A 25,817-nucleotide genomic window follows, 5' to 3' on the forward strand; every position below is an offset into this window, starting at 1 on the left:
TAAGATAGAACCAAGTAGAGTAACCCTCTCCTCCCACTGCATACCACAAGGGTATGTGAACCCCTTTCCTTGGCTATCTTCCTTAAGACAGAACCAAGTAGAGCAATCCTCTCCTCCCACTGCATACCACATGGGTATGTAAACTCCCTTAGTCAATTCTCTGACTTGATCTTTGTGGTATCAGTGCTTCTTTCTTTGACATCCCAACAAGCATCATTCAGCCACATTTGGAGCAACTAATGTGGATTTAAAATGATAAAACAATAATTCACTGGGATGGTTTCTACATATCAATTTCATCTTTCCTTTGAACCATGAATGAACAGAACAAACTGGCCACTCATCTTCTGTCCTTTGGGAATTCTGAATTAGATTTGGGGATTTGCCTTTATTCAACCTATCACATACAAATTGCTTTTTGTAGTACTAATTTCCCCTCAATGATTACTTAGAGGGAAAGAAGGTCAGTGCAGATGAAGAATGCTTATGGTAGGCAGACAGGGGTCCAGAAGCACTAGCCTTCATGGTTTCTTATTCCTTCGTTGAAATTTCCTGCCTAAGTGAGGCTTGCCTTGACATATTCCATGACTACATGCCATTTCCTTCAAGAAAGCTATAGTTTCTGTTACTTGCAGCCAAAGATGGTCAACTTCTTTTCTACTAAGAATATCAAATAATGAGAATGAATCAGTCAGAAGCATGTCAAGATATTGATGGTTTTAAAGAGAAATCCCTGGGGGGAATCCTCAAAATATTCATTCTTTAGGAAGATGATAGGGATTAGTAAGAATGGAACCTGTGTGTTGAACTCCAGACTGTGCTCCATTTCCTACAAGGAAACAAGTGACCCACTGTTTCCTTAGTTGACTTTTATATTTATTATTTCAAATTTTATAGGTAGAAACAATGGGTTGTGGTCACATTCAATCCCTCCACACCCCTCCAATGTATATCTCTATCTCTGTTTCAAGCCTTTATTCTTAGTAATGCTGCACATGTATAGAGGGATGTGGTATCACCCACTGGAGCATATGGAACGTACTAGGAACTACATACTAAAGAAAACTCACCACAGCCCCCTGAGTATCCACTCACCCATAGCTCCTCATCTACGGGTGCGGCCCTGTGTGGCCCTCTCCTATGCTGGAAGGTGCAAGTTCTGTTTAGAAGGAAATAACTGCTGTGGGTTCCTGAGTGCAAAGGCTTTGGTTTGCAGCAGAACTTAGTGACCTCTAGGCTTTAGAGACTTTCTGTCACGTCTCCCATACTCGGTGAACCTTGGCATGGAAGGTATAGAAATGCCTATTCAAGGCTGAGCACTCCAGTGTCACTTATCCTCTGACTTTGACCAATTCTGAATCTCTCTATTAACTACTGCCCACTGGGAAAAGATGCTTCTCTGATGAGGGCTAGGAGCTGAACTAATCTATGAGTAGAGAGATAAGTATTTAGAGGGCAGTTCAATACTGTGTTCACTTAGCAAAATAATAATAGTAGGTTCTCTCCTTGGGCTTGTAAACCCCTCACTAGCCTCAGACTCCTGACCAGGAGTTGCCTCCTCTGAAGTAGACCTTTAATCCACTTTTTGAAATTGCTAGTTAGTGCTGTGGGATGTTCTGTATGTCAAATGTGTTGCTCTGATTGGGTAAAATAAATGAAGTGCTGATTGGCCAATAGCCAGGCAGGAAGGATAGGGTAGGCGAGACAAGGAAGAAGAGAATTATGGGAGGTGGAAGGCAAAGACACTGCCAGCTGCCGCCATGACAAGCAACATGTAAAGACACCGGTAAGCCACAAGCCACGTGGCAAAGTATAGATTAATAGAAATGGGTTAATTTAAGATAGAAGAAGTAGATAACAAGAAGCCTGCCATGGCCATACAGTTTCTAAACAATGTAAGTTTCTGTGTGTTTACTTGGTTGGTTCTGAGTATCTGTGGGCCTGGCGGGTGAGAGAGACTTGTCCAGACTGTGGGTCAGGCAGGAAAACTCTAACTACAAATGGCGCCCAATGTGTTGGCAAGAGTATCCACCTAAAACCTGAGAAAAAAAGATTCTAAAACGGAGCTAAAAACAGCTTCCTAATTGTCTCTCTCAAGTTAGTGGCAGCCTGCCGTTTTGAGCTACTATGGCGGGTTCCTGGCCTGTGCGTCTGACCTGCAGTGTGGTGGGAATGAGTCCAGAAGCAACACTTTACTCTGCTGCATGGTGGATTTAGCCTTTGCTGGTTAAAAAAAAAAAAAAAAGGTTTTTGTGCTATGCACTGCTTTGATAGAACTGCTTCTCATAGTTGATGGTACACATGGCTCCAGACCCAGAGCTGGCAGTAAACTGTACCACTGCCACTTTGGAAAGCTGAGGTGGGCAGAGCCAATAGCCACAGAGGCGTTTCAGTCTTACAAAGATGGATATTACACAGAGAATCTGGTTTATGTTGTCTTTTGGATGTTTAAGTACAGAAAAAGATTTAATTATAAAAGCTGTTGAGTTAAATAAATATGTAAATTTTAAAGACACCTTGACTTCAAAATTTGGATATAAGGATATATTGCTTTAGAAAAGAGTCTCTGGTTTTGTTTCCACAGAAAGCCAGAGGCTGTGGATTTGTTCCAGATTAAGATACATCAGGTTTGATCAGCCAAGACCACCTGAAAGGTCTCCGATGACACCATGGCCCAGATGATCCAACATACAGAATGGTTTCAAGGCAACTGGCTCAGAGGTTTACCCTCACGGACTACTCCATAATCCTAAAATTTTCTTTGTGTCCCCATAAGATACAGCGGCCCCCTCCAGCAGGAAGTAGTAAAAGAAACTACGCCCAATTTCCCAAACTTATCAAGCTGGCTATGGAGATGGAATTGGCTCACTCCTTCTCTTAAACCCAGTCATATTGCTAAAAGAAAAGGTTAAGAGATTCTTTTGTCCCAAATCAAAAGAGCCCTCTGGTGTGGGACAGAGAAAAACCAATATTTTTATTTAAATCAGGTTGATTATAAATATGATCTCTTTCTAAAAAAAAAAAAAGGCATATGATATAGATATAATAGGATGAAAGGGTAGATTAATGAACTTACTTTAAAGAACAATAACTTGTTTAAAATGTTTTACATTAGTATAGATTTTAGTCTATTGATATAAACTTAAAGTTAATTTTGTTATACTGTATATATATTTCTACTCTTGTTTGAGGTATTATGTTTACACAACTCATTTAAATTGTAATGGAAAATTAATAAATACAGATCAATTAGCCTTCTTTGATAATCAAAGTAATAGTCATGTTAAGTTTTTTATGTATACATAGATATATTTCAGATAGACAGGTAATCTTCAAACACTTCAAAGGTCTACAGAATATGGCATTTAAAATATTTTTAAAATTTAGATTTTCTGGACAGTGAGACATGTCTGCTCCTGGCAGCACCAATTTACTTCAGAGAGGAGGATGGGCATTGAAGACACTTCACATGGAATTTGTCTTCACCTTGGCAAAAATAGCTATTTGGGCAAGAAACTGTTCTTGCCTGGACTGCTTGATCGACTGGACATGCAGGACCCATAGAAAGATGACCACTAAACTTTGCTTGACAAAATGGTCCTTCAGGTTCCTGCTTCGCAGAGGAAACTGCCAGACATTCTACAGGACACTGAGAGAAGGGACTGAGAGACTCTAGCCATGTGGGTTGAAGACAAATGCCCCAACTTTACAAAGAAACATTAGGTGACTGTCCAGGCTGCCAGCTGTCCCTGTCTACCCTGCAAGACTCCCAAAAGTTGCCTGCATCCTTCTCCTGGTTCTCAGGTAATATTATATCCTTCTGAGGTCTTTGATGTGGTTGAAGACTAGATAGTTATAATTTCCTCAGTTATGATAAAAGATAGATATAAAACCTTAGACTCACAAATATAAGATAGCTAGGATATCTTCTTTAATATTGTAACTGTAATTCTTGTTTGATAATTCTTTTATTATCTGAAAATTTACTATATAAAAGTTAAAACCTTGCTTTTTAAAAAAAAGAAAAGGGGAAGTGCTGTGGGATGTTCTGTATGTTAAATGTGTTGCTCTGATTGGGTAAAATAAATAAAGTGCTGATTGGCCAATAGCCAGGCAGGAAGGATAGGGTAGGTGGGACAAGGAAGAAGAGAATTATGGGAGGTGGAAGGCGGAGACACTGTCAGCTGCTGCCATGACAGGCAACATGTAAAGACACCGGTAAGCCACAAGCCACATGGCAAAGTACAGATTAATAGAAATGGGTTAATTTAAGATAGAAGAAGTAGATAACAAGAAGCCTGCCATGGCCATACAGTTTCTAAACAATGTAAGTTTCTGTGTGTTTACTTGGTTTGATTCTGAGCATCTGTGGGCCTGGTGAGTGAGAGAGATTTGTCCAGACTGTGGGCCAGGCAGGAAAACTCTAACTACAAGTTAACCACATGATATTCATACTGCTAGTGCACCAATGAGCATAACTTGCCTGGCTGGTCATTATTGTAGCTCACAGCTATGTAAGCATATTGATGACTTTTCACCCTGAACAGCCTGCATATCACTTTCTGTCACAATGAAACAAACTTCTAATTCAACATCAGCTTAATTTCTTCATGTTGCACAACTAAAGTCTGTGGTGTCTTCCTCCACAAGATCATACCAACAAGGTCTGGTAAGCAACCAAGAACCTGTACTGTTTTGGAGGTCTCTGTGACTTCCCTAGTGAACAAGATCCCATACCTGGCACTGGGATCCTCATTAAATAATTTATGGCTTCTCGGAGGAAGAGGAGGAACATTAACCATCTGGGTAGGGTACCTGTGCTGGAGAGTTCTATATCAACTTGAGACAAGCTAAAGTCATCTGAGAGGAGGGAACCTCAAATAAGAAAATGTCTCCCTGAGATCACCTCTTAGGCAGGCCTGTACGGCATTTTCTTAATTAGTGACTGATAGGAGAGGGCAGCCCAGCCCATTGTGAGCGGTGCCATCCCTGGGCTGATGGTCCTGGGTTCTATATAAAAGCAGGCTGAACAAGCCATGAGGAGCAATCTGGTAAACAGCACTCCTCCATGGCCTCTGTATCAGCTGCTGCCTCCAGTTTGCAGTCCTGTTTGAGTTCCTGTCCTGACTTTATTCGATGAGGAACAGTGATGTGGAAATGTTAGCCAAATAAACCCTTTTCTCCCCAGTATGCTTTCTGGTCATGGTGTTTCATCACAGCTATAGAAATCTAACTAAGACAGTATCTCCATTTAAAATTTTTAGTGAGTTTGTAAAACAGCAGGTTTCTATATTTTTTAAATCTCCTTAGTTTTATTTGTCCCCTTACAACTCCGTTCTCTGCTTTGCCATCCTTCTACATACCTTAAGCCCTCCCCACATCATATTCCCTGTGCTCTACTAACCCCAACTTAAGATCTTTCATTTTTGCAAGCACATGCGTGCGCGCGCGCGCACACACACACACACACACACACACACACACACACACACACATGCGCACACAATTGCCCCTTGCTTGTTTTCTGGCTTCTAAAAGTTGATACTTGGCCGCTAATTTATAAAATCTCACTAAGACATCAAGATTCTGTCATGAGCCTCAGAGGGGAAGAAATAGCACAGTGATAATGGAATTGGCCAGTGTATGCTCTTTACAAATCATGCTTTCTGGTTTGCTGCTGTTGTTCAGTCAAATATTCACAAAATTAAATATTCCCAATGTGAATAAAATGTATAACAATAATATTTTGTGATTTCTTTACCAAAGGGCAGTTCTTAACTTTCATTGTGAGTAAACGTATATAGTGATAAGCTCTGATCCTCTGGGTGGTGATTTTAAACCCCCCAAAGTGGAGTGGATGACAAAGCTAAGTTTGCTTCTCCTAAGTAGTAACAATGCTGGGCATATATTCTATAAGTATTATCTTAATTAGCCTTAAGAAGTTGAAGCTATAGATGTAAGTCCTATAGAAGCCCTTAGAGATGTAAGTCCTATAGAAACTCCATTGTACTGGCTGAGGAAAATATTATTCTTTCTCTCTTATATGATAGTCACATTTATTATAGGCAAAGATTCATTTTCATATAGAAAGTTTCTCTAGGAACATGTGTTAAGTAAAGCCAACTTGTAAAATTTGCCCATATTTGCAACTTTTAAGTTTGAGGAGAGGTAAAACTACAAAAATCCTAAATTACACATTACATTTGAGCATAATTATCAATTATACATTTTCTCTGCTCTATACAATGCATTTTTGAAATTCTAAAATGTCATCTGGAAGAACTGTTAAGTTTAATTACAGCTTCAGAGAAACAATAAAATGTTTTGTTTTTAAAATACACATTCTGTTATTAATGTTGTTATGGACAATAACAATAGCACAAATTATTCACTCAATTACATCGTACTCAGGGCCAAGAAGGATCAATAAATATCCCCCAAAACAGAGATTGCACAGGACAGTGATACACAGGAGAAAAAAAAATTAGGTGATTCTCACAATTGCTGTAATTTATATCCCAGGTAATGTTTTATAGAATTCAAGAAGAAGAAGAAAATCCAACCTGGGAGTCTCCCGGAGCCAAGGAGACAGGTAGGAGGCTGAAGATCTCAAGCAACCTGGAATTCTCTAGACAGAAAGAACTCTGAAGGGCAGTCTGCCAAGGCATTCCTCCCATCTTCAGCTAGATGCTGATCAGCTCACATGTATGAGAAAACCTCATATGGCCTTCCAAGGAATCACCCAAGACAGTCAAAGGTGCTAATCAATTATTACACATGATGACTCTATTTTAATCCATAACTTTAAAAGATTTTTTTAAATCCTTACATTAGTAAGCTGCTCTGGTAGAATGGCAGAGAAAATGTAAACAATCTTTTTCTTTTTTGTTTTTGTTGTTGTTGTTGTTGTTTGTTTTTTGAGACAGGGTTTCTTTGTGTAGCTTTGTTCCTTTCCTGGATCTCGCTCTGTACACCAGGCTGGCCTTGAACTCACAAAGATCCACCTGCCTCTGCCTGCTGAGTGCTGGGATTAAAGGCATGCGCCACCACCGCCAGGTGTAAACAATCTTATTCACTAGGCTTTATACTCAATTATGTAACATCTGTACACAGATGCTGTGTTTTACTTAAACACCGGTTTAACTGGCAAAACGTGAGATTGAATTTATAAATATTTATAAGCAGGAGGTAGCCGTCCTGACTGAAGGCTTTAAGGTAAGTTGGGGAGTAAAGAGAATATTCTGGGACTGAGGGGAAAGCAGTTCATCTGTAGAATAATTGCACGGTCAGAGGATAGGCAAGGGCTCTGAGTGAGAGATGGGGGGTGTGGGGAGGGAGACAGAGAGAAATAAAGAGAGATAGAACGAGAGAGACAGAGAAAGAATACATCCTAGAAGACAAACATTAGCTACAACAGAGACATGCCGATTATAGACAAAATTCCAATATGGAGATGTCATAGAATGTTGGTTATTTGATCATAAGAACCTTCTCATTTCAGATTATTGCATTAGGTTTTTACATAATCAGTTGACTTCTATTATGTGTTCCTTCAAGACTTGATCCAAAATTTAAATTTTTGCTAATTACTCAGAGAGAGCCTAATATGAGACGTTTACAGAGACAGTCTATTGATGAAATCTCCTTTGTCTCTGATTTAGCTTCCTTAAAAGCTGTCTTCTAAAATGCTTTCAATGACTCCCAGGTTGATCAAAATTCATTTTGGACAAGAAGGCTAGTTATTGTATCATAAACAGATCTAGATGTTTAGGGGTATTTGTTTGTTTGTTGTTTATTTGTCTGAACAGTAGGGAAGACTTCTTTAAGAACATCAGAATGAATTATTAGTTGCCAAATTCTTCTCATAAAATTTCTTCAGAATTATTTTAATAAAAAATTAAGGTTCATTTTCTTATTTCAAATTTATTAAATATTTTGAGTAGATGAATTAACTATCTATGAGCTTTTAAAATGTTTTGTTAAAATATTGTACTCATGCTTAATATAAATATGAATTGTTTGTCTTAGTGTATTTACCAATGGAGTGCTAAAATTAGTCATTTTATTTGCAATTTTAAACAGGAAAAATAAAACACAGATTTGGAGAGATTTAGTGTACTGTTTCAAACAGCTACTGCATACCTGGTTTTTCAGCCTGTCAGTTGCCTCATGGAGTTTCTCTAAGAGCTTGGATGTAAAATTCAATTCAATACATAATAACTATGTATTAACTATGTCATGCAGGAGAATAACAGGTAAGATGAACACAGAGTTTGGACCCAAACTCAGAATTACTAGATTTGAACCATAGCTTTACCTATTCTACTAAAGTGATTTCGGGCAAGTAGCAAACCACTGAATCTCAATTTCTTCAGATATAATTCATAGAAAATAGCATGATGAAATTACCAAGGGAATTAAAATGATTTAGTCTTAACTAGTCTAAACTAAATATTTATCATGTCATAAAGATACTTAAAACATGTGATATTTTAAATTATATTAAAATTATTTTTTAGAACATAACATTTTTGTCCACTGGGTTGTATCTACTATATTAACTTCTGTACAACAAAATTCAAACACAAAACCTCATTTACAGGACTAGGGGCTGATAATGGCCTGGCTAACATATCTGGACAGGACTTAGAATCTGAGATGATCCAAGTGCTGTTCATGTGGGGCCAGATAAGTGATTGACGGCCCTTAAAGAGGAGCTAATAGTACTGGTCGGCTTTTCTGTTGCTGTGATAAAACACTATGGCCAAAGGCAAGTTAATGAAGAGAGTGTTTATTTCAGCTTACAGTTGCAGAAGGGTCAGAGTCTGTGATGGAGGAATGAAGGCATGGCGACAAGAGGTCACGGTGGCAGGAACAGAAAACTGAGAGCTCCAAGACCTCAAGCATGCAGCAGAAAGAGTGAACTGGAAGTGGTGCAGAGTCTTGACACTCTCAAAGCCCACCTCCAGTGACACACTCCTCCAACAAGGCCATACCTCCTAACCCAGTCATTCTCAATCTTCGGAATGCTGCGACCCTTTAAAACAGTGTCTCATGTTGTGGTGACCCCTAACCATAAAATTATTTTCACTGCTACTTGATAACTGCAATTTTGCTACTATTATAATTTTTGTTGTTGTTGTTTTGTTTTTCGAGATAGGGTTTCTCTGTGTAGCTTTGCACCTTTCCTAGAACTCACTCGGTAGACCAGGCTGGCCTCGAACTCACAGAGATCCGCCTGCCTCTGCCTCCTGAGTGCTGGGATTAAAGGCGTGCGCCACCACCGCCGGCCTATTATGATTTTTAATATAAATATCTGATAGGCAGGATATCTGGTAAATTACCTCTGTGAAAGAGCCAGTCAAACCTAAAGGGGTCATGATCCACAGAATCAGAACTACTATAAACCTTCTCAAACACCAACTACGACTGGGCACCAAGCCTTCATATATATGAGCCCATGGGGGACATTGTACTCAAACTTCTCTATTTGTTGTATAGTGGATCGTAAGTGTGCAAGAAGCCAAGGGAAACGTCATGACATTAAAAGCCTGCTCGGATGTGATGGTCAGAATACACTGACCAGGCACAATGTGCATTCCTCATTACACAAAGTGGGCATAGGCAAAGTCAATGTTTAACAAGAACACAACCTGACATGCTACAGAAAGTATCTGTAGCATTTTTTGTCTCGGTGTCTCAATCCTAAATTAGTATAAATTAAAAGTTTAAAGAATGTTTTCTCAGTAGAGTCACAATTTCCAGACCTATGGGTGACTAGACAATCACCACAGAAGAGTCATTAGAACTCACTCCATCCTTCCAACCAACTCCTTTAAAAACTGGAAGCTGAGACTTATGTGGTCTGTGACTGTATACTAACCCTGACACAACCAATTTCATCTGATCTCAGGAGATTATATAACAAATGTGAGTTCTTAGCTAGTGTCATGACTGTCTGTGGTGGTGATTGAGTACCAGGTAGCATGACTTCAGCCTCTACCTATACCACCAGTACTCCCAGCTTGGCAGAAGCAGAAATTACCCATTCTCGGATGCATAGCTATCTAAGCTAAAGAATATCCAATATCATTAACCCAAACCCACTCCCCCATTACTATACCCTATGGTTAACCATTCCTTGGTTACAATCTGTTCTTGATAAGATGGCAATGATGTGACTCCCTGCACAAACATAGTTGGCCAAAAGCAACTTCACCACCACTTAAAGAACCAAGGGCATAATGGCACAATCCAGTTGCTGAAGACACCACACATTTTGGTCGTAGAATGTAAAGAAATCAAGCTGGTACTGACTTGAAATCTTCATCCCTCATTTCATGGTGTTAGAAGATACTATGGAGGCTGCTTGGGGAGAAAAGTCATCAGCATACTTATCTAGCAGTAAACCTTGCAAATTTGTGGTAACAACCAGCTTAGCAAGATATGCCCATTAGTAGAACACTGCACTGATGTTAAACGAGTAACAACTTTCTGATTGAATTTAAGGACCAATCTATAGGAATGAATTCATGCCTGGTACATAAACCTGATCATGAATCCTAGGCTGGGCGATGGGGAATCATAGGTGCTAAAAGAGAACCTACTACTATTGATTTGCTAAATGGACATAGTATTGAACTGCCTTCTAAATACATACCTCTATATCTATAGATTAGTTCAGTTCTCAGCCCTCATTAGAGAACATTCCTTTTGCAGTAGATAATAGTTATCATGAAGAGTCACAATTGTTCAAAGTGCAGAGAAGTGCAAATGATTATAGAATGTTTAATCATAAGTGAGACATATATATACCACACCCCTTCCCTCAAGGTTCACGGAACATCAGAGGAGAAGGAGTCAGAAATAGAAGAGAAAAACCATGAAACCATGCCTTCTGGACATCCCAGAGCCCTTGCATTCATCACCTCACAGCAGCTGTGGTTGCCTGAACAAGACTGCACAAAAATCAAGCCATGCACAAGACTGACACTCCAATATGGATGGAGGAAGTACTCATGAGTGTCCAACATGGACAAGGAGGTATTTGCAGCTAATAGCTGCAGGGGGAGGGAAAGTCTGTTTTCTTCAGGAGTATGACCGCATGGTAGGTTGCCCATGCTCTACAACCAGTTAATAGCTCTATACCCAGGCACATTTGGACAATATAATTGGAATCACTGGGTTATTAAAAAAACAAAGAAGATATTTAGAAAACAAAGAAGATGTTAACTTGGGAAGGCAATGTGGGAACCTGTGTGGGGGAGGCGTGGGAAAAGGGTAGTGGAGGGGATGGATGTGATCTAAACACATTGTATGCATGTATGAAATTAACAAAAAAATATAAAACAAGAGCACACAAACATTACTGTTTAAGATATTAATAAATGATGTTCTGGTCTATCTTATTATTGCTTCTTTGAAACACCTTGGTTAAAAGCTGTTACCCATAAGACAAGAAAGACATGACTCTTAGGAGTACTCGTGTATGTTAATCATACTATCAGCTGAATTTCATACCAGCTTATTTGTGTAAAAATTGAATTAGCTAGAATGTACAATATGCATAGCTTTATTCTATCTGAATCCTAGCTCTTAAACAAAATATACTTTTTCTTTACATGCAAAACTTCAGGCCATTAGCAATGAATAAAACAGAGGGTCTGACAGATTGCACGCTGAAGACAACCAAGCTGGGATATGGAGCACAACTGGCTAATCCCTAATGTTAGCATCTCTCATATGCTTTGCTGAAGGGTACAGCAGTGAGGTTATGGATAAAGGTGGCTTCTCCTCTGGTTCTCAGTATTTGAGATTTATAATGCAAAGTGATTTATTATAGCAGAGAAAAGCAGAGGTTGGGCACCCTATATGCATCTGGTTTTGTTGTTGTTTTTTTAATATGTAACAGCAAATACAATGGGGTAGCTCTACTATCTTTGGTGCTTTCAAAAATCTGATTTTAATAATTATTTTACTGTTGAAAAAATAGTACTCAAATATAGCTGCTCCTTTTTTTTTTTCAAATCTTCAATTTCCTCCTCTAGAAAAGAAGAATCAATCTAAATCTGATGCACAGCCCAGTCAGTATTTTATTTGGCTTCTAAACACAAGTGAAGTAACAAGGTTATTTGCAATTGATTTAAAGAAAATTAGAGGATAACATCTCATCAATAGCAAATCCTTGGCTGCTATCTGTCATTACTGCAAGGACTTAAATAATTTGAGTCGGGTTATACATTTATTGTCCTATGTCTATTGCCAAATTGTTTCATTGCTATTTGTCTCTAGAATGTAAAGATGAATTAGTTGATTTATCCTAAGTTTTGTTTTGTTCTGTTTTTTCGAGACAGGGTTTCTCTGTAGCTTTGGAGCCTGTCCTGGACTAGCTCTGTAGACCAGGCTGGCCTCGAACTTACAGAGATCCACCTGCCTCTGCCTCCCGAGTGCTGGGATTACAGGCGTGCGCCACCACTGCCCGGCCGTAAGTATTGTTTTTTAAACTCAAACATCTCGTCACGATTTTAGTATTCATCAACAAGTTTGCCTCTTTGCAATCACACTGGGGTTGCATTTAAGTTCTAGGAATAGAAATCCAACCACATTAGGTTAAATACTCAATTCTAGTGGTTCTCAGCCTTCCTGATACTGTGACCACTTACTACAGTTCCTTGTGCTGTGGTGACCCCCAGACATACAATTATTTTCCTTGATACTTCATAACTGGAATTTTGCTGCTGTTATGCGTTGTAGTGTAAATATTTGATATGCAGGATATCTGATATGCGACCCCGAGGAGGTTGTGACCCACAAGTTGAGAACCACTGCTTTAGGGGATTTTCTCAGGATACATCAGCCTAGAGTTAGTTTTCTCAGGACTGGTTTTAGGGCTCAACAGTGTCTCCAAACTCCTTCAAGAATTTCTTATTTTTTTCTTTTTGAGAGTATCAGACATGAATACCATCATTACATAATTTCCAAGCTGCCCTTCTACAACTCCTTCCTTGTTGTCTTGCAACTCCTTCTCATTTCACAACCACTGCTTTAATAATTATTGTCACACACCTGCATGAGTATGTGCAAACACACACACACACAAAAGCACATGTCCTACCGAGTCCATTTCATGTTGCTTGTATGTACTTGTGTTTAGGCTACTATAGGGACTGGATAACCTATCAGAGAGTTCATCCCCCAAGAAAATTGATTCACCCTCTCTCAGAAGGCACTGATTGCCTATACCTCTTCAACTAGGGGCAGGACCTTGTACAAACACCCCCCTACACACACACCCACAATGGCATGTCAACTCCTTCAAGAATTCTTGTATAGAATTCGTTAATGAGTCACCTCCAACTCATTTGTGAATCTGATATAGAATAGATTGCTTTATGGTCACCATTAAATTATTTCCTCATGAAGATAACTTTGAACACTATTGACTTGCACAAATGAACAAAGGGGTTGGTTACACTAGTGCCCCCACCAAGAATAACAAGAACACCTGATGTCACTTCAATAACATTATGCATAAAGCATCAGTGAGGGTGTGAAGGACTGAGACCCCAGAGACAGCAAAGAGTAGAAGTGAATCTTGCCTGTGACCCAGCATTTAGCTAGCAAGCTTTCTTGATTTGTGTGCAGTGCCCTGGAGATTGAGACCACATCAATGTACCAAGAAATACAGAAACCAAGAGGAACGCAGCCCCAATATCTAAGAGACTCAGAGGGATTTCTAATTGTGGGAAGAGGCAGATGTTCAGGGCTTGCCACAAAGGAGACTCCCAATAAACATCACAGCAGTCAGACTAGTCTATATTTCAAAACTCCTGCCTTGCAAAAGCCTAAGACTTAGCTGTGGTGATATTGTGTTCCCCAATATATTATGTACCCTAATAAACTTATCTGGGGTCAGAGAACAGAATAGCCACTAGATATAGAGGCCAGAAAATGGTGGCACACAGGTCTTTAATCCTATCACTTGGGAGGCAGAGATCCATCTGGATCTCTGTGAGTTTAAAGCCACACTAGAAACAGCCAGGCAGAGTGACTCACACATTTAATTGCAAGAACTGAGCCTTTAATCCCAGAAAGTGATGGCAGAAACCAGAAAGATATATAAGGCGTGAGGACCAGGAACTAGGCTTGGTTAAGCCTTTTAGGCCTTTAGGAGCAGTTCAGCTGAGATCCATTTGGATAAGGACACAGAGACTTCCAGTCTGAGGAAACAGGATCAGCTGAGGAATTGGCAAGGTGAGGTGGCTGTGGCATTTCTGTTTCTCTGATCTTCCAACATTCACCCCAATAACTGGCCTTGGATTTGTTTTATTAATAAGAATTTTTAAGATTTGTGCTACAACTGGTGCCTAACATGGGGCTTGAACCCACAATCCCGAGATTAAGAGTCTCATGCTCTACTGACTGACCTAGACTCTGCCATGACTGTCTCTCAGAAAAGCTGCTGTCTTTCTCCTCATATCAGGGTGCCAGTATAATCCTGACACCAACACTACAGTGAGTGATTACAAAAATATAAGACAGCCCACTCTTTCTTGTGAGCCAAAATACAAACTCCTTACCAAAACATGATCAAACAAATTTATAATAGTTGAAAGAGATAATACACACAACCAAATGTGGTTTGCTTTCGGTCACCAAATTTGGCATAAGATACAAAAGTCAACCATTGTAATTTGCCACATTATCAAGCAAGAGAGATGATACAACTGACGGCAAAAGGTATTCGGTAGATAAATCTTCAAAATTTCTAAATAAGGGTACAACACTTTAATTATTAACTAAAAACATTCTCAAACAAAAATAATTTCAAGGTTAACATGGTACTGACATATTGTATTTAAATTTCAAAGAAGAAATAGTGTTGAAATTATACAAGTCTTTCATAAAACTAGATAAGGCAGCAGCATTTCCAATTCATTCCATGAGGTCAGCCTTACTATACAGACAGCATGAGAAAAGAAGATATAAAAAAAAATCAATGAATACATGAAAATAAAAATGTATGCAAAAACTGGGGCTTGGAAGATGGCTCAGCAGTTAAGAGCACTTGTTGCTAGTTGTATCACAACGCAGATATGATCTCTTCTTTCACAACGCTCATAAACTTGCAAGAAAACAGGAGATACAATGAAATAAACCATAATGTATGAAAGCAGCCAGCCACTTCAGACAAGACAGCATGTTCCAGAATTAAGTAATTTGAGTCTCAGAGTGGAATAGCAGGCATTCTGACAATGCCACAGATGTCTCTCTACAGTTTTGATGTGGTTATTTTGGCCCAAGACTTCATGGGTTGGAAGTATGGGGCCCATGTGGGGATGGTAAGGGCTGGAAGGACCTAGCAGAAGATGGCAAGCTTGGCCACTTCTCTATACTTTGTCTCCATCTTCTGCTTTGTGATATATTTCCTGCTGTAATACCACATAATGGGATGATTTGTCCAGGGGCCCTATTTCTGGAGTCAGTACCATATTTGGACTTTTAATCTGCAAAACAGTGAACTCAACGAATGTCTTTTCTTTCTGGATACCCTGGTTCAAATATTTAATTATAGTGGCAGATAAGGATCTAACACAACAGAATAAATGTAGTCATTGTTAAGAATCAGAGGAGCCTCAAAATCATAACTTCTTTTCAGTAAGTCTTCCTTGGCTTGAGAGAGAAAAGAAAATCTCAAACCTGGCAATTAGTATTATTCAAGTAACCCTTTAGTTAACTCAAAATTTAATGACCAAGTTTATTCTGTTTGCAAATGAAGAAAGTCAACCTTTGCAAGGTTAAGAAAGTTACTTGCTGTGCTCAGTCATTTTCTGCTACTGTGATGAAATGATTGAGGCAGGGTACTTAGACAGAAAATAGATTTGTTTAGTAACAGTTTTGAAAGTCCAGTTCCAGCTCAGGATTCTTGTAATCCTCTTATGGTGTTTCTATTTGACTGTGTTTCAAAGCTCATCTAAATATCCACAGTAGTATTGGGACAGGACTTCTGGCCTACAGACTGGCCCTTCACACTCTGCTGGCTGCGTGGTATATTTTGTCCCGGCAAGTCAGCAAACATTCTTAACAAGCAACTGAGCCTCACCATCTGGTCTTGTAGGTTTTATAGTAACACTCTTGGTGAAAGCCAGGTTCCCTGTCACAACATTGAGTTTGGGCCTTTTCTCAGCATTCTCTCCTCACCCCATCTGGTCACACAGAACTTGTGGATATGACAAGAAAGTATCATGTAGTGGATAAAGCCATTCTGGCTATTTCCAGCATGGCTGCTTTTTGCTCTCAAAACCATGTCTTTTACAGTGTCATTATGAATTCAGGGTTTTTCTATGCAAGTATATAATCTTATTGATTTTTATCTGGATAATAAGAGATTAATCTCTGTTGTTTTTTTTTTTTATTCTTCCAAACTTAGTTGGATATTTTGCTTTACTCTAGAAGTTAAACTTTGGAAGAAGAGTGAATCCAGGATCCAGTAGGGATGAGTGAGCTCCCAGCTCATAAAAGCAGACTACTGAAATTTGAGTAGTTTATCAGCCATCACTGAAACACAGACATTGTTTTAAATTAATGAACTTGGGGCTGAGTAAATGATTCCATCATTAAAGTGTTTGCCACTCAATCATAAGGACCTGAGTTCAATTTTTCACAGCTGCATAAAAAGCCAGGTGCAGAGCGGTCCATACCTGTAATTTTAGCACTGAGGAAGCAGAAAGGGGGATCCTTGGAGCTCACAGGACTGCTTGTCTTGTGAAATTGGTCAGCTCAAGGTTCACTCAATGAGAGCCCCTGTTTCATAAGGTAAGTTGGAAAATGATAGAGGAAGACACCTGGCATCCACATCTTACCCACCCTGCATAGACAGGTATACCACACATGCATTTAAGCTTTTGTTTGTTTGTTTGTTTGTTTTGTTGTTGTTGTTTTTTCAAGACAGGGTCTCTCTGTGTAGTTTTGGAGCCTATCCTAGAACTCACTCTGTATCCTAGGCTGGCCTCGAACTCAGAGAGATCCACCTGCCTCTGCCTCCAGAGTGCTGGGATTAAAGGCATGCACCACCACTGCCCGGCTCATTTTAAGCAGGAACCATGAGTTCCTGAATTTGGACCACTAGCACCCATGTATAATCTAGGCATAGTTGTACCTGTAACCCAGCTCTGGATGGGAGTGGAGATATATGAAATTAATCTTTAAATTCAATGACCCATCAATTTAACCTAATTAATGAGTTCCAGGATCTTGTCTCAAAAACAAACAAACAAAAAAATGGTAAAAAAAAAAAAAAAAAGGAAAAAGAAAAAAAATTGAGTAAGAAATGCAAAGTCAACCGTTAGCCTCCACACATACACAGATACAAATGATGTGTACCCACATGTGTATGTACACATACACACAAAGAACAGCTACATGTAACACACACACACACACACACACACACACACACACACACACACACACAATTTTCTCTGACTGTACAGACATTAAAGGAAGGATTTGTGCACAGCAAGGATGGTGCCTTCTGTGTGCTGTGTGTCTCAGGGCCCCTGGGCTGCTTAATGCTAGAGCCTCTGCAGCTCCAGTTGCTTCATGTTCTCTTAAAAGCCATGGTGAGCACATAAAAGTCCCTAAGAAAATGGACAGTCTTCTTGAAAGTACCGTCTTCTATTTAACCTAATTCTAGGACTAGGTAAGTTTTATTCAGGGTCTAATCCAACTTTCTGTTGAAACACAGCAAATGTAATCAGTGGATGCTAAGCTCCTCATCTTTATCCTGCAGATGACCTCCCTGACACAGAAGTCAAATGATTTCACCTCATTTTCCATGAAATTTACCCTGATTCCACTTCAGCTAACATTTCTCAAGACAATAACCCGATTCCTCAGAAAGTTTAAGAACTCTGTGCTGTAGCAACATCCTACTCGCCTTCCACGGACTGTGTTTCTTTCCTTTACTTATTCCCAGCTGTTCCTGCTTTTCTTTCCCACAACCCTTAGTGATTCATTCTTGCTTGTCTTATGTCAAGCCCAAATGCCTATGATCCACTATTTGGATCACTGTAACCCCACTCCAAGTTTTTCCAATGACACATGTGGGGGACACCTCTTCTTTTATTCAAGATTCTGAAGACACACGCTTGCTTGATTTAATCTGAAAGAGAGGTGCACACAGTCCTAACACAGAGAATGAAGCTTATATGGGAACGATTCACAACACAAAATAAACAGAACCAGTTGTCCAAATAGAACTCACCCCAGCAAGCAAACACAGATGGAAATAAGTGTTAGTGGGAAGCAACTTCTTTAAAGCTTTTGTAAGTTTCCCAGTGGGTTAAATTCCTCAACATGAGAAAATTGTCCCCCCAACATTGGAGGGGAAAGATAAAGAAAGCACCAATACAAGGTTCTAGGTTCAGATTTGACTCAAACTATGTAATAAAAAGTATGAATTCTGATACTGCATTCAGTGTCTTTTAAGAATGCAAGATTCTTGGGCGGGGGAGACAGATTACCTTACAAGCATGAGGACCTGAATTCAATCCCTAGAACCTAATAAAAAGCCAACCATGGTGACATGCACCTGTAATCCCAGTACTGGGGAGAGATTAACAGTCAAATCCCTGAGCTTCACTGGCCAGCTAGCTAGCCTAGCATACTGGTGAGGTCCAGGCCAAGGAGAGATCCTGTCTCCAGGGATATGGGTCAAAGCTCCTGAAATGACACTTTAAGCCTACATGTACAACACATAAAGAAAACAAAAGAATGGCAAGATTTGGAATTAGGAATGTGTCTTGTTAATTTCTCTTTTGTGCTATGATACAGTTCAGACTTCAGATTCACAATATGAATTGAAGCACAATCATTACTATAAATTTTTTAATTCAAAAATAGTTTAAAACAACTGTACTTCTTAAATTAAATGTCATAAATGTCAAACAATACCACTTGATGAATTTAAAGAATGCTTCAATTTACAACATCTCAATATCTGTCATGCATCTTTGGTTTTTTGGTATTTTACTGTTGAAATAGCATCCACTATGACCTATATCATTGGGATTATTTGTGCTGTGTTTAGTTTTTGAGTTATCCACTCAATAACATTGAACTGATAGCTTGAAATCATCCAATACACAGGAAATTACAGCACAGAAATCAGCAAATGTTGTAATTGTTAAACATTTACCAGCATGTCTACAGTCATGGGTCAGCACTTCTGTCTTGTGATCAAAGACCACTTCTTTGATCTTGCTCTGTCCTTCCTCTCTTCTCTCTTTCTGCATGGTGTTCTAGCCATTGTTTTATTTCTGCTTCATGGTTTAAAAGACTTTTCTCCATTTTCTTCTATACTTTGATTAAAAAGACAATGACGGCATTTGTTATTTATTAATAAAGGAGGGCAGAAAAGAGCCCAGGCTCTCTAAATTATTCTCAAACACTTCCTTGTCTTTCAAATCTCATATTCAAAATGAATAGAATAGATAGAATAAATCCTAACCAAGACTTTAAATCACCCCAAACTTCAAATTAATGGAATTATGTTAGAGAGGATTTACAAAAGCATCAAGCAGCAATAATTTGTTGGTCCTGAGCTCTGAATAATTCACAGTGGCAACTGTGTCTCTATATTTTACTTCCTTGGCATTTATTCTCAACTCATCATAACCATCGCTTGAGAGATAATAAACTGTCCTGCTTTAATTGGTAATTAGTGAACATGAGTCATTGTGTCCCATTGACATCTTCTGTAGTTGGACTCACTTCAATACATAAATATAAAGGCAGAGATTTTTCTAGCTGTTTTCCTTATTGGAGAAAGAGTTTTTTTTTTTTTCTCTCCAAACATTTTGAGTGGGGCTTCTCTTAGTAAAAGCATCTAATCTAGTCTAAGAGTGCTCAGCATTGATACGGTAATTTCTGTTTCTTTTGAAAAGAAAAAATATGAAAGTCATTTGGAGAAATGACCTTTGTGGGAAAAGGTTTCATTGGTGCAAGTTTTGAAAGCCTTGATGGTGGCGGTTAAGTGAAGTCCTCCTATCCAGGTATCCCAAGTAGCAGCACTTAGAAGCTTTTGTTTCAATCTCAGGAAATTTTCATTGAAAGAGAAATATTTGGAAAAATTACTGAAATGAATTTTGATGCTGACATATGCTTAGGGTAACAAAATAATGGAATGAAAGGATTAAAATGAACTGTGAGTGTCCACATGGATGAGGTATCCTTGTTACATGTCAGTGGAGCTGGAGATGCTCTGTTTGTCTTACAGTGTTCCTTCAAGTCTTCTAGGCCTTTATTAATGAGTGTAATTGTTTTATCAATCACCGAGAAGCAGCTCTTTGTTCTGTCATTGCTGATGCATTTCCCTCTTTCCACAATGCTCCAAAACCACAACTGTCTGCTTTGTTGTAGCGGGTGCTGGAGCATCTTGTCTGTGTTCACTCTTCTCTTCTCACTCCAGTGCTCCGTCATCCTTCCACCAGGCTTTAATGTCCTTGTGAGAAGAGTTTCTTCATCTTTGGTGGAAAATGAGAGTTACAACTCCTTTTTTAATCGGAGGTGAACATGGATTTCGTCGCATAGCCCAGTTCTCCTTTTTAACAGACCTTTGTTGATGCAATGATGGTAGCAACAGTTTAACCCACCATTGTTAACCCATTTTATATCTACTACTTTTACACCACAAGTCTGTTAAAAGTTTGCCATTTGCTTTGAAGGCGATCAGAAGGAGCGATTAGAAAAGGGGTCTTTGGCCTGTTTTACCATTGAGGAAACTAACTGCTAAACATCTAGTTGATATTTTCCAAGGTCAAATAATTACTGGCTAGGCTGATCTCAATAGCAAGACCTCAGGGGTGGAGATGTAGCTTAACTCTGTAGCACTTAGCTAGAATGCAAAATCCTGGGTTCAGTCCCCAGCACCTATCTGCTAATTGAAAAATAAAATAAAATAAAACACATGACAAGGCATTGGGGTACATGCCTGTAATCACAGTATTTGGAAGCAGTGATCAGAAAATCTCAAATTAGCATGGCTACGGAGTTGAAGGCTGGGTGTCCGGGGGCATCATGTCTTTAAAAAACAAAATGAAACAAAAAAGTGAGCAAACAAATCATACAAACAGCTATATGTCTTAAAATGTTTAATGCAAAAACTACAAAATTACATCCAACTATTATGTAAATAGTGGACCCTTAATTGAAAATGCACATAAAGAACAGAAATGATTGGGGGAATATGCACTTCAAAAGTTGCAAGTTTGTGCTGCACCGTAGGCTTGAGTACATACTAGGTTTACTGAGATGAACAGGCATGGCCCTCGACAGAGGATCTAATAATTTAGTAACAGAGACTAATGCTAATCAAACAAACACAAAGCAAATACATAACTGCACATCGTGAATAGTATGAATAAAAACACATTGCTATGAATAGCATCTCATTCGTACAAATGACAACAGATGTGGCTTTGTGCAAATTAACCAAAGCGGGAAAACATTACTACAAATTAACCCGGTTGAAGGTGTCGGAGAAAAAGTTCATGAATGGCTTTTTGAAATGTTTTCTTTCCTTTTCTGACTTAACAAATCTCTGCAAAATACATGTCATGTTGCTAATTAGAAGTGAGGTAAAGTAGCTGCTTGGTAAAGCAAACTTGTCTGATTTCTAATTTTGTCTGAGTGCTTTGCAGAGAAGAAACCTCTTACCATAAATAACTTCACAAGCTGCCTTTTAAAAGACTACATCCAAGAAGAGGAGGAGGAGGAGAAGGAAGAGTTTAGACACAAAGAAACATGAAGATGAAAAAACATCCGTTATGGTAAGACAAAATAAAAAGATCTGGCATTTTCCTTTTATGCGGAATTTTGAAGCCGTTAGCCTATGTTAGCATGGAGAAGTCGCAGGAATCAGCAGGCCCAGGCTTCCCAGTGTCTGCGATGGGGAAGACAAGGATGAGAACAGCTGAGGACTCAGGATGGAAGAATACACAGGAAAGGGACAGCAGGGTGCCCAGACTCCACTCAGCTCTTCCTAGTCGAAGGATTCCTCCAAGGTTTTTATGATAACTATTAGAGAAAGCAAACAACTAAGAATTTTCAAAAATATTATAGTTCCACTCATAGTTCTGGACACATGACAAGGTATCTGGAGTCCTCACAAACAAAACAAACTTTAAAACTATTATTGGTGTGTATTTGTACAAAATAATGATTAGGGGACATAGGTCATGGTAGAGAACTAACTCATCGGGCATTCGTGGGGTCCTGTGTTCAGCTCCCAATACAAAAATAAATAAAGTAAGATATATTTTATCAAAATATCAGAATTTATGAGCAAAACTGAAACAGAAAAGTAGCAGTAGATTAGCTGATATATACATACTGATTATATAAAATGACTCCTGCTTTATACAGTGTATCAGGTTCTTGTCCCACTGCTGTGATAAAGTAGACTTGACAAAATCAACGTAAGAAACAAAGCATAGTACCCCAGACAGGAGATCATTTTGCCCAGTGGGCAGGTCTCCCCTCCTCAATTAATGTAATTGGGGACATGTCCAAAGTCCCATCTCCCAGGTGACTCTAGATTCTAACAAGTTAACAATTAACACCATTACAAGGGGCAAAAAAAAAAAAAAAAAAAAGATCTTGTACAACTGAAATTGGGCTGTCATCAGTTTAAAAGCAGCTGACACAACCATAATTTATTGTTGAGGGGATGATCGAAGGAGACACAGTATTGGGAGTGAAAAGCTCAGAAGAATTTACCGAATTAATTAAAGACATCAAATCAGTCAGACAAAATTCAACATGCTCTAAATCTCAGGAAGAAAACACCCCTGGGAAAAATGAAAATATTAAAGCACATAAAGAAAAAGACACATTGCCTCCAAAGAAATAACAACAACAAAATCCAGCTGCAATTTCAATGGAAGCTATAGAAGGCAGAAATAATGACATGATGGTTTAGATGTCAAAAGTGATGAACTGCTAAGCAAGGATTTTATAAACTTCTAAAATATACTTTAAAGAAGTGTTTTCAAAAGAAGAAAAATGGAATTTTAGGCTATGGGCTATTATTAAATAAACCACTAAAAATGCTTGTTTAGACATGAGGAAAGTGATTCCAGATAGAAGCACAAAAAGACAAGATTGGATTGAAATAGTCCACATGTAGCTATATTTGAGTAGATACTAACTGGCTAGACCAGAAATAATAATAGTATCTTCTCAGATTCAGTGTGTGTGTGTGTGTAAGGTAAAATAAGTTAAATTTGGAAAAGCAAGAGGGTATGTGATACTTTCTTAGTGACCATTAAAAGAATAACAGAAAAATAATTACAAACCTAATAGAATAGTAAAAAGATATTCAATTTTTTCAAATTGCTTCTAAAAGAAGATTTTAAAAAGGGTGTACAATGAGTAGAATAGTAGATAGAAACTAAAATAAAAATTATATCACCCCTTCAAAGAAAATCTAACAGCCTAGGCAGAAAGCCTTAGAAGAGAACTCTTAAAAAGTACAATGAGGGTGCTGAAGTGTGTCTGTCCACAACTGATGGTTTCTGGAGGGGAGAGGACTCAGTTCTGTTTAAGACCTGGCCACTGAGAGTCTGACCATGCTCCAGTGACTACAGCGGCAACACAAATTGGACTTTTTTTTTTTTAATCTTCCCTTGTTCTTTATTCTTTTTTTATTTTTACTTTCTGGGGAGGGCACAAGGGTTGGGGGCAGACATGGAAGAACTGGGGAGTGAGTGTGATCGGGGTGTTTGATATCAAATTCCTGGAGAATCAATAAAAATGTTACGTTAAAAATTATTAGATGTGAGTTACATGAAAAGGTGCATTTGAATAAAAGTCAACTACTTTATGCTACTCTCAAGAGACATATTGCAAAAAAAAAATCAAAATAAAAGATATGAAGTAAGTAGGTGGAAGAAGTTAGTTACTTATGAACAAGGAATTCCTAGATATTATTGGTTCGTTGTGATAGAAGAGCATAAGTTTCTGCATAACAGACTCCAAATGTGCAAACAGTGTAAGAACCCAAACAGCAAAAACAGAACAGAGGAAAGAACGAAACATACACACTATAGAGGATTTTGATGCACTCCTTACAGACCTTTTCCAACAGGCAACCAAATTCATACAGATGCTAACACTTGAAGAACACTACACAAATTTGAGGGAAACTAAAATCGATATGAAACTGTGGCCTGAATTCCTCTCATATGCTGTGACCAGACATTGTGTCCCTGTTTACATCTCCACAGCATATGGATCTGTGCATATTCTCAAATGCCAGGGAGATTTTCTATGTGAATTTATCCCCAAATGTGTGCAAACTAAACTTCAAAATTATGAATGACTCTATGAGAGAATCAATATGAAAATTGGGACATACTTTCATTTGAATAACAAATCAACACTTCAGATCTTAGAATAGAGGTAAATCAGTGGTTAGAAGACATTTAAAACATAATATGTTAATGAAAAGGAAGACTAAAGCAAATGACATGAGTATATAATATTTTTAAACAATTAATTTTAAGATAAATTAAAAGAAAATAAGAATGGAAATTTTAAAAACAGGACAAAATTCTAAGGGAAAAGAAATAAACAAAACTCAAAGTTGGAGATTTAAAAATACTAACAAAATTGAGAATAAGAGGTCAATTAGTAACAATTCAAAAATCAGATAACTATATGATCATATTTTGAATAGTTGTGAGCAAAATAGGCTGAAAAGATAAATTCTTGGAAAAATAAAATAAATTACTGAAAATGCCACAAGAAATAGGTTATCTGTGTGGTATTGTTTCTGTTAGACAGGATCTACATTTGACTAAGTCTTGAAACTCTTCTAGAAAAGGGAATTTAAAAACCTTCTTCTTAAAATAAGGCCACCATAATCTTATATTAAATTCTGACAAATATAATTCAAGAGTAGAACATTATGGGACAAAGATACAAAATTCCTAAATACATACTGGGATATTAAAGACAAATAGGACCAAACTGTACACATTCCCAAAATGTAATGGTTGTTTGAAATTCAAACTTCAATTGACATGACACTCTTAGACAAACCCAAAGGGAAGGGCTAGTCTAAAAATATCTGACCTTTATTTTTCCAAATGTCAGAGCCTTGAATCAAGACAGAAATATAGCACATCCCTCCACCTGTTGAAGGACATGGAACAACCCTTTAAGGAAATGAAACATGTGACCCTGAGTTAACCCTGCACAGGACATAAAAATAAAATCAATAGCAGATATTATTCCAATCATCAGTTCCAATAAAATACGAATTATACATTAAGTGAATATTGTTTGTTCCTAAATTTGTTCACTGTAGTTAGACAAAGAGTAGACTGGTAAACTGTGAACTTCCTATGGTATGACTTAACTTTGCTGTTTTTGATACAGCTCTCAAAGGAAAATATACAGATTTAATTGTGAGTCTAATTAGCTTTTCTAGGTGCTTCATGAATGGAGCCAGCCCCGTTCTATAGAACTGAGTTCCCCATGGGTAACAGTAGAACACGGGGACAAGGCACTAGGAGAGGGCATGAAAACTCACTAACCAAAAGGTTACTTTTTGCTAAGGGTTCAAGCTGAAAGGGCTTCCTTGTTACCTAAATGGGGAGTGCAAAATCCCATTTTCAGGAAAGGGGGCAGTGAGAAGTTGCTTTGTTTTGTACTCCATCTGCTTTCATGATTATTCGACATTTAACAAGTATGAGTTGGTTATGTGTGTTGTCTGGTGAGGCCTTGTGCAGCTCATTCTAAAACAAGGGCCA

The sequence above is a fragment of the Onychomys torridus genome, chromosome 15 (genome assembly GCF_903995425.1).
Source record: "Onychomys torridus chromosome 15, mOncTor1.1, whole genome shotgun sequence".
Lineage (NCBI taxonomy): Eukaryota > Metazoa > Chordata > Mammalia > Rodentia > Cricetidae > Onychomys > Onychomys torridus.